Here is an 8,635-nt window from a genome sequence, read left to right on the forward strand (position 1 = left end):
CCAAAAAAAAAAAAAAAAAAGAAAGTGAAGGAATGATACGGAAATAGTAGTAGCCTTTGGCATTTGTAAGTGAGTTCTCATCAGTCACAATTCATAACCATTTACTCACTGGATGTTGCGACATTAGAGATTAAATAGGACGTGGGATCCCAGAACCTTCTCTCTCTCTCTCTCCGTCACCCAAGCTGGAATGCAGTGGCCCACTTATAGCTCACTACAGCCTAGACATCCTGGACTGAAGCAATCCTTCCACTTCAGCCTCTGGAGTAGCTGGGATTACAGGCATGCACCACCACGCCTAGATAATTTTTTGATCCAGATCCTTTTCTTCTTTGGTGCGCAGGAGATCACGCATCAGACATCACTGCAATAGGCATCTGGTTGTAGGGAGAACTGACATTCCAGAAGAGTTTTGTCTCACAAAGCTCTTTCTGGGATCTTCTGAATGCCCCAGTGTAACAATCTTTTTTTTTTTTTGAGTTGGGGTCTCACTCTGTCACCCAGACTGGAGTGCAGTGGCCGCTCCCGGCCACCGCAGCCTCGACCTGCTGGGCTCTGGCGATCCTTCCACCTCAGCCTTCCAAGTAGCCAGAATTACAGACATGCGCTACCAGGCCCGGCTGATTTTTTTGATTTATTGTAGAGATGAGGTCTCGCTGCCCAGGTGGGTCTCGAACCCGCGGGCTCAGGCAGTCCACTCACCTCAGTCTCCCGAAGGTGCGGGATTACAGGCTGAGCCACTGGGCCTGGGAGGTTCAGGTTAATCCAGTGTTCTGTTTAGCTAAATATTGAACAAAAATAGCCTTTGTTAGTAATTCTTGCAAATGTATCAGGTCATTTTCTTGCTTTGGAATCTGCCTTGCACAGAATACTTCTTCCCACCTTTCTCAAGTTTGATGCCTTCCTGGACTGACCTTTAAATGAAATGAAAAAGGCTTTGAAGGTGGAGATCTGGCAATTGAACACTGATTATTTGCAACATTGCTAAATGTGTCCAGACAGCATCTTATTCAGTCTCTGTTGGTGGAAAGCTGATGAAATGCTACAAAGACAGGGAACTTTATCTGTTTGGGTCACCAATACATCCCAAGCAAAAACAGCGTCTTGCATGTAGTAGGTAATCACTATATAGTTGCTGAAAAAAATGAGTTGATGAATCGATAGCAGCTTGCTTCGTAACTGATGACTGGTCCATTTTCTAAATGCTACTTTGTCATCCTGGTCTCAAACTAGACTTGAGGCAGGGCCGAGGGAAGACCGAGGGAGGCAACTATAGGCGGTTCTTTGGTGGAGGGGTGGGAGAGAGAACCAGAAGAAGGACATTGACTGTGAAGCACAGGTGATGCTTCTGGCAGGTGCAGTTGCACATTAACCAAGTTCTCGTTTTACTACCAGCACTGGCAGTGTGAAGTTTCCACCTGGCTAGGCAGAATTGGAGTTAAAGGGGCCAGTCCTGGGAAAAACGGTGAAGCCCCTGAGTTTTTTGTTTGTTTTTTTCAGGGTCTCATCTCCCTCTTTTGCTCAGGCTGGAGTGCACTAGCAGGATCGCGGCTCACTGCAGTCTCAACCTCCTGGGCTCAGGCCTCAGCCTCCCAAGTAACTGGGACTACAGGCACATGTCTTCACACCTGACTTATTTTTTTTTTTTATTTTTGTAGAGATGAGGTCTCACTCTGTTGACTGGGCTGGTCTTGAACTCTTGGGCTCAAGCAATTCTCTCACCTCAGCCTCCCAAAGTATTGGGATTGCTGGCATAAGCCACTGAACCTGGCCAAGCCCCTGAGTTTTGCCACCTATATCTCAGACTCTGTACATGTTCTGTCCTGCTTGGAGGTGTCCCTGTCCTCACTGGAGGCTAATGCCAGGGAGCCCACTGAACAGGATTCTGAACACCAGGTTGGTTAGAACATGAAGCTCTCAGAGGTGAATTGTCAGAAAAGAAAAAGAAAGGCCAAGTTACAGTAATCTCCCCGATGATGGGTTTACTGAATAATGCAGGAAACTTGTGTCTTCCTGTAGCTTATCCTTGGTTAATGTCCACCTGGAGAATTAGGACATCTGCCAGATATAAAGTGTTTATGCTTAGGGTCTTATCAGCTGTGTACACCTCTGGCAGCTGGAGCCCTGAGAACTTACCATGCAATTGCCCCTGTCTAGGAGGCAAACAGTTAATCTGTTTCAGATGGGGGGGGGCCTGGGAGAGTACCTCCTCTTTTCTGTGTGTCTTGTGTGCATGTGGGGAGCCAGAGGACTGCAGAAATAATACAGAGGTGTCAATGTCATGATCAGAGCAATTGTAAATTAGAAATAGGTGCTTTATACACATTATCTCTAACCTCAAAACTCTATAATGGAAGTATCATCATTCCCATTTTATGAAGTGAGAAACTGAGCTCGGACAGATTTGGAAACTTTTAATCACCTTCAGCCACTAAATGGGAGAGCTAAGAGTCAAACTCTTGTCTGTCTGACTTGAGTCTTATGCCCTGATAACCTCATGCACGTGTCCATTAGAGGAGGCGGAAGGAGAAAGGAGCGGCCGGGTAGGAGTGGGCATGACTGTACCAGCTCTTCACCCCTGGCCTCCTCAGTTTTGGAGGTAACTAAGTGTGTTGTTCATCCCTTCCAAGTCAGAGGCTCTGATGTCATGTTGCTGGAGTGTAAATAGGTTTCTAAAACCAGCAGAAATCCTTGGAGCCCTGTTCACAGGAACTGTCAAAATAGGACAGGATCATAGGCTTCCTTCCTTTCTTTCTTTTTTTATTTGGAGGTCTGGAACTCATGGGCTCAAACGATCCTCCCGCCTTGGCCTCCCAGAGTACTGGGGATACAGGCATGAACCACCATCACCACCACCCAGCCTGTAGGCTGCCTTTCAACACGAGCCCCAGGCCCCCCTGTGTGCTGCGCTGGGATGCAGGTTCTCTGCCCAACAAGGTCACAGTTTTCCACCACACTCTTCCTCTGATGTCTGACCCAGTGTTCTTTGACTGTAAGAAATATAGTGATTCTGCTGCTGCCCTTGGGTCAGCATCTTGGATAGGCTCAGTGGCCTTCCCTAGCACTGTAGGCCCCACGAGAGCAGGACTCATTTAGTGTTTTACCTGGCACAGGTGCTGCTTAATCTGTACTTTTGCATGAGTGAATGATTGCAAGCTAAAAACATTTAGAAGCCAAAAAGGGGAAACTTCTAAAAATAAGCCACACTTGATGTACACTTGGCACCAGTGAAAATCCATGTTGGCCTGTTGAAGAAGCATATTCTAAACTTTAAAAAAATAGCCTTAAATAACTTTAAAATAGCTCTGCATGTACACGAGGAGTAAGTTAATGATCTGTGAGTGTGAGTCAGAACATTTAGTGCTTTATGACACCCTGAATTGATTTTAAAGGTTCCTGGGAAGTTGGAAAAGGTGGCCAGAGGACCCCACAGAGTGTTTATTTAGTATACTGAACTTATCTCTTCCTTTGTGTAAAGTGGTTTTGTGGTCTGTCCTAAATGAAGCCTCTTAGTGACTTAAGCTGCAAACTGCAGGGTATAAATGTGTGGAGTGAAGGCACTGGGAGACACTTGGCCTGTCAAATGAACTGGAAAAGGTGGGTTTGATGATGAAATCATCCCCACTAAGGGGCTGGAATTCTTCCCACAGGGATCCAGCCCCCTTCCTGTGTTCTTACCGTTTAGGAATCTCCTGTCATCCTCTTTCCTTAGAAATGCCTCATCCCGTCTATATCTGTAGCTTTACATTCTTGAGGATTGAGAAATAGCATACCCTCAGCTTGGCCTGATGGAAGGGCAGTATAGGTAGGAAGCCATAAATTATTCTAATTGCTAGTGTAAAGTACTTTCTTCTGAATAGCGTGCCCATAATGCTGCTGAAGGTGTTGATTCCTTTATGAGGCTTGGATTCTGTACCCTTCTCAGGAGGAGTTGCTGCTCCTCTTGCCTTTAGAAATTTTTTTTTTTTTTTTTAGGGAGAGTCTTGCTCTGTTGCCCAGGCTGGAGTGTAGTGGCACGAACTTGAACTCCTAGGTTCAAGCCATCTTCTCACCTCAGCCTCCTGAGTAGCTGGGACTACAGGCACATGTCGTCACACGTAGGTAATTTAAAAAATTTTTTTGCGGAGACACGGTCCCGCTGTGTTGCCCAGGATGGTCTCATCTCCTGGCCTCAAGTTATCCTCCTGCCTTAGCCTCACAAATCACTAGGATCACAAGTGTGAACCACTGCATCTGGCTCCTAGAATTCTTATCATAGCATAATCTCATTTTTTAAAAGTCCAAGTCTAGGCTGGGCTCGGTGGTTCAGCCTGTAATCCCAGCACTTTGGGAGGCCGAGAAGAGTGGATTGCCTGAGCCCACGGGTTCAAGACCTGCCCAGGCAACTTGACGAGACATCGTCTCTACAATAAATCAAAAACTAGCTGGGTGTGGTAGCGCGCGCCTGTAGTTCCGGCTACTTGGAAGGCTGAGGCGGAAGGATCGCTGGAGCCCAGCAGGTCGAGGCTGCGGTGGCCGGGAGCAGCCACTACACTCCAGTCTGGGCGACAGAGTGAGACTCCAACTCAAAAAAAAAAAAGGTCCATATCTAAAACTTGATAGTATATGACCCATCTCTTTTCAGGAAAAAAGAAATCCCAAATAACTGGTAACTTAAGACTACAGAAACATAACTTTTGCCTCAATAGATGCAAACGGAGAACAAAGAAACATAATTCGTTCCTTTATAATGAAATTGTAGTGGGTGTGCTGTTAGCAGATAGAATTTGGAGCAACTAAAGAAAGCCAATCTAGTTCCTTATTACCATGATCAGCAAGGCTACAATAAAATAAATTATGTCTAGAAAGCATTCGAGTTTTTTGTTTGTCTGTCTGTTTGTTTGAGTTGGAGTCTCACTTTGTCACCCAGACTGGAGTGCAGTGGCAGCCTTGACCTGCTGGGCTCCAGCGATCCTTCCGCCTCAGCCTTCCAAGTAGCTGGAAATACAGGCGCACGCTACGATACCCAGCTAATTTTTTATTTATTGTAGAGGTGAGGTCTCGCCAAGTTGCCCAGGTGAGTCTTGAACCCGCGGGGTCAGGCTAATCCACTCACCTCAGCCTCCCAAAGTGCTGGGATTACAGGCTGAGCCACCGAGCCCGGCTCTGTTTGTTTTTGAGTTGGGGTTTCTGCTACCTAAGCTGGAGTGCAGTGACACAATCATGGACTACCCCAGTCTCAAACTCCTGAGCTCAAGTTATCCTCCTACCTCAGCCTCCTGAATAGCCAGGATTATATGCATGTGTCACTATGCTTACCTAACTTAAGTTTTTAATTTTTAATTTTTTTTTTTTTTTTTTGAGTTGGAGTCTCACTCTGTCGCCCAGACTAGAGTGCAGTGGCCGCTCCCGGCCACCGCAGCCTTGACCTGCTGGGCTCCGGCGATCCCTTCCGCCTCAGCCTTCCGAGTAGCCAGAATTACAGGCATGCGCTATCACGCCCGGCTGATTTTTTGATTTATTGTAGAGATGATGTCTCGCTGCCCAGGCAGGTCTCGAACCCGCGGGCTCAGGCCATCCACTCACCTCAGCCTCCCAAAGGCGCGGGATTACAGGCTGAGCCACCGAGCCCGGCTAATTTTTAATTTTTTAATTTTTATTTTTTTGAGTCAGAGTCTCTGTCACCCAGGCTGAAGTACAGTGGTATGCTCATGGCCACCACAGCCTGGACCTCCTGGGCTCAGCAATCCTTCCATCTCAGCCTTCCAAGTAGCTAGAACTACAGGTATGCGTTACCACGCCCGGGTAATTTTTTGATTTATTGTAGAGATGTGGTCTCACCAAATTGCCCAGGCTGGTCTCAAACCCATGGGCTCAGGCACTCCTCTTACCTCGGCCTCCCAAAGTGCTGGGATTATAGGGGTGACTCCCCGTGCCTGGCCTTCATTTTTAATTTTTTTGAGTTGGAGTCTCACTCTGTTGCCCATACTGCCTTGACCTGCTGGGCTCAGGCGATCTTTCTGCCTCAGCCTTCCAAGTAGCTGGAACTACAGGCATGTACCACCACACCCATCTAATTATTTATTTATTTGTTTGTTGTAGAGATGAGGTCTCGCCCAGTTGCCTGGGCTGGTCTCGAACCCGGACTCAGGTGATTCTCTCACCTCGGCCTCCCAAAGTGCTGGGATCACAGGCTGAGCCACTGAGCCCGACCAATTTTGGTTTATTTCTTTGTCCAAAACAATTGTACGAGTAATGAATGACTATATCCCATTATAAAAAACCGCCACTTGAGTGAGACCCCGACTCCAAAAAAAAAAAAAGAGTAAGTTCAATCTAGTTTTCCTTCAGCAAGCAGCTCCTGTGTTACATTATACCGAGTGGCTTACCCATTCAGTCAAGTCCAAATTTTTTACCCTCAAGGCTTTGTAATTAGCATCCTACTTAACCCAGCTTGGGTTGTTTTGTTTTGTTTTTTAATTAGTTTTAGGAAATAATTAAAATGAAAATAACATGAGCACAGAAATGAACGTATAAAGATATACATTGCAGCTTGTTTACAAAGATCCTTGGGAGGAATTTCTTTCTAGTCTTTCTGGTACGAACAGCTATTTCTAAAAAATATTTCTTAGTGTTTACTTGCTTAAATCTTATAACTATTTGTGTTTTCCCTTGTGTGTTGGCTACTAGAAGGCTAAGACTCAGATTTGTGGTCTAACAAGTTTATAAGACTTCATAGCATGGGTGAGTCTCACGACTTGATTCATGATCTTTTGGCTCTGAATAATGTAGCTTTCCACTACACATTTTGTTTAGTCGACGGCCATCCTGGGGGTTTGTTTGCATACTCTATATTAAGTTTCCCAGAAATCCCCTAAGACAGATGCTCAAACGATCTAATTGCCCTTTTTTCTCTCTCTGTGATGCCTTTTTCTTGAGAAAATGCTGATGAATAAAATTCTCTACCTTATCACATAAGGAAAATAATGTTCTTATCTTTTCTAGCTCTCTACTAGAAAAAAGGAACTGTAGAATTTAGTTCATTGGGACTTAGAACTCAAGTAATTCCCCCTGCTTGATACCGAGGGTACATTTGATGACCTAAGTTTAGTATTCTTAAAGTATGTCTTTTTTTTTCCAGGTGAATGTTGGATGCGTACCCAAAAAGGTAGACTTTTTATTTCTCTTTCCCTTCACAATCCCTTTACTACTTGAGTCATGATCAGAATAAGAATACTTCCAAATATATCAGTTCGAATGATTTCTGCAAAAAAATAACTGAGAGCCCACTCAAAGTGGCTTCAACAGTGGGGCGGTTTTTGCTTGATTGTGTTCTTCAGTATCACTTATTAAGAAACCTGGAGATAGGAGTTTCTGGGATTGACTTGGCACATGAGGCTGTCTGGCGGGAGCCTGACTTCTCCCACCTTCCCGTCTTGCCTGGGTGTAGGACAGGAACCTCACCTCATGGCTGCAGATGGCTCCAGGACCACAGGCAGGATGTTCTCACCCTGCAGTGTCTCTACAGATTGCTTCACATCTTCCTGGTCAGGATTAAGTCACCCCTGCCGGAGAGATGGGTTAAGGGGGTAGCATTTTCAGCTAGGAAGAAGAGCTGCTAGGCAGATAACCACAGACATATTAGCTCCCGGACACTAACAAAAGAAATTCATACTGAACATTCAGCATGTGGTAGTGACCGTGTTCCTGGCACCAGTGCGTCGGGGCGGTAACCAGGCGTGGAGCACAGTGGGCTCAAACTTCTGATGGTCTAGCAGAAACAAGGCTCTACAAAAAAATACTGTGGTCACAGCATGAAAGAAGAGCACCCTGCGTCTGCCCAGGATAACTTTTTCTCAAAAGGGAAGATCCAGCCAGAAAATAAAAACATTTCTACCCACCTCTCAGCCCAGATGCTCACATGACCAAGACTGTAAGTAAATGATCAAAACAGATGGATACTTGCCCTCACTTGGCCCGGGTTAACGACCCAGAACCCTGAGGTGATCGCACTGAGTGTAGGCTGTTTGCCTCAAGCCATCTGGTCTTCACCTGCTCCAGTGTATCTCTGAATTGTTTTCTTTCCCTGGGAGGCTAACACTGTTTTTCTCTCCTGGTAAGACGTGTCAAGATTGCTGTAAGTTTTTTTTGGTTATGGTTTTTTCTTTTTAATTTTGTTGGTGGTAGTCTTTGGTTTTAAACACAGACATGTATTTCCCTATAAATTTATTCATTTTGAGACCATGTACCATGTGACTTTGGGTGTCTCGTGGCCACCACGAGGTTGTGTTTCTCACATTGTTTGAATGACATTTTTTGGTACAATATATGGATACCTTTGTGGAAAGTAGTCTCCATCTTTGCTTTTCCTGAAATTCAAATTTATTGGTTTACTCAGGAGTGATAAAGCAGACTAGTGCTGGGTGCTGTGGCTCATGCCTATAATCCCAGCACTTTGGGAGGCAGAGGCAAGAGGATTTGAGGCTAGCTTAGGCAACTTGGCAAGGTTGCTACAATAATTCAAAAAATTAGCCCAGTGTGGTGGCACACGCCTGTAATTCCAGCTACTTGCAAGGCTGAGGCAGCAGGATTGCCTGAGCCTAGCAGGTCAAGGCTGTGGTGGCCTTAAAAAGTGTGCTACTGCACTCCAGCCTGG

The 8,635-nt window shown here is 45.6% G+C and overlaps 1 protein-coding gene across 2 annotated transcripts in view; it reads left to right on the forward strand.

Annotated features, from left to right (window-relative positions):
• The first annotated feature begins 7,118 nt into the window (after window positions 1-7,118).
• GSR (glutathione-disulfide reductase) overlaps window positions 7,119-8,635 on the forward strand; it is a 42,831-nt gene continuing 41,314 nt past the window's right edge. For both annotated transcript variants that reach the window (XM_021713511.1, XM_008060306.2), the window contains exon 1: window positions 7,119-7,147. The gene's annotated coding sequence lies outside the window, so the exon portion shown is untranslated. The remainder of the gene's footprint in view (window positions 7,148-8,635) is intronic.

Source organism: Carlito syrichta, unplaced genomic scaffold, assembly GCF_000164805.1.
Source record: "Carlito syrichta isolate Samal-C Ts95f unplaced genomic scaffold, Tarsius_syrichta-2.0.1 Scaffold304591, whole genome shotgun sequence".
NCBI classification, from domain to species: Eukaryota; Metazoa; Chordata; class Mammalia; order Primates; family Tarsiidae; genus Carlito; species Carlito syrichta.